Source organism: Meriones unguiculatus, chromosome 21 (assembly GCF_030254825.1).
Source record: "Meriones unguiculatus strain TT.TT164.6M chromosome 21, Bangor_MerUng_6.1, whole genome shotgun sequence".
NCBI classification, from domain to species: Eukaryota; Metazoa; Chordata; class Mammalia; order Rodentia; family Muridae; genus Meriones; species Meriones unguiculatus.
This window is the reverse complement of record NC_083368.1, coordinates 21,702,945-21,704,291: the sequence shown is the minus strand read 5'-3', so window position 1 is coordinate 21,704,291 and position 1,347 is coordinate 21,702,945. Positions and strand designations below refer to the sequence as shown.

At 43.7% G+C, this 1,347-nt stretch overlaps 1 non-coding gene across 1 annotated transcript; it reads left to right on the top strand.

Annotated features, from left to right (window-relative positions):
- Positions 1–750: 750 nt before the first annotated feature.
- Positions 751–878, top strand: LOC132649818 (small nucleolar RNA SNORA17). The gene has a single exon (XR_009588328.1). It is a non-coding gene; the product is annotated as a small nucleolar RNA SNORA17 (small nucleolar RNA).
- Positions 879–1,347: the final 469 nt, after the last annotated feature.

Below are 1,347 nucleotides of genomic sequence, written 5' to 3'. Positions count from 1 at the left end.
ATGTGTGCATGGAGACAGAAACAGGTGGCCCTGCAGGGCAAATAACTGGATCGCAGGGAACAGTGATCGTAGCAGGCCTGTCATGGCATCAGAGCAGGGCCCCACAGTGAGCAATGTAGAAATTCATAAACAGGTGAGAGTCCAGTGATGACTGGTGCTGTGCATGAAGGGGCAAAATCACTGCCGGGCTCTGTTAGGAAGCTTGCATAGTGCTGAAACTCTCAGGAATTAAAACTGAACTGTAAGTTGGCTGAGAATCCAACGTTCAGGAAATCATTAAATCCCATTAAGACAATGGTATTAAATTCACTGAAGCAAAAGATAAACTAATGGTGACAACTTTGGGAATCACTTAATTTTATTGTTTTATTTAGAACAGGTTTTTCATATACTATATTCTGCTTACTGTTTCTCCTCCCTCTGCTCCTCCCCATTCCTCCCCACCTTCCCTGTCATTCATATCCAAACCCCCTATGTCTCTCATTAGAAAAATAAACAGACTTGTAAGGGATAATAGTAAAATAAAATATAAGACAAAACAAAACCAAATACATCAGAATAGGACAAAACAAACAGACATTGGGAGAAGAGCCCAACTAAAAGCATAGGAAGCAGACACAGAAACTCACTCATTCACACACTTAGGAATCCCATAAAAACACAAAACTGGAAGCAATAATTTATATGCAAACAACCTGTAGGGTAAAAAAAGAAAAAAGAAGAAAAAAAGTAAAAGTAATGTTAGAAAAGACTGCTCATAGAGACATTTCACGTGTGGCCTCTGTTTCACACGTGTGTCCATAGGTGGCAGAAAGGACAAAATGTCTGCTCTTAGTGTTGTGACCTGTGAATGTCTGAATGATGAGATGCCTAACACTTCCTGAAAAAAAAAAAAAAAAAAAGCGAGCCTGAGAGGACAATCAGTTTGATGCCAAAAGGCCTGGACATGGCCTGAGATGACCCCTAGTTACCTGCACAGACCAAGATGGGCTTCCGGGGCATAGAGTGAGCCCAGGACTCAAAGAACCACACCTGAGACCGTTGGTGCTAAGATCCAAGTCTACCATGACCCGAAAGCCCAGAGCTCACGGCAAAATGGAGGACTCTATTTGTAGGTGAGGCTTCCTTCTGCTGCTCAATGCAGGTGGAACCCAGATCCACACAAACTCCGCCTGAGGAAGGTCACATGGTCCTTAGGGAAATTGTAGTTTTCCAACACCCTTTCTCCTGATAAGAACCCTTTCAACAAGTGAGAGAACCAGGCCTTATCCCGCCCAACCCCCCCCCCCCACATATACCCCAAAAGCCATCAGTCCCAAGAACAAGGCCATAGGTCACCAATTCCAA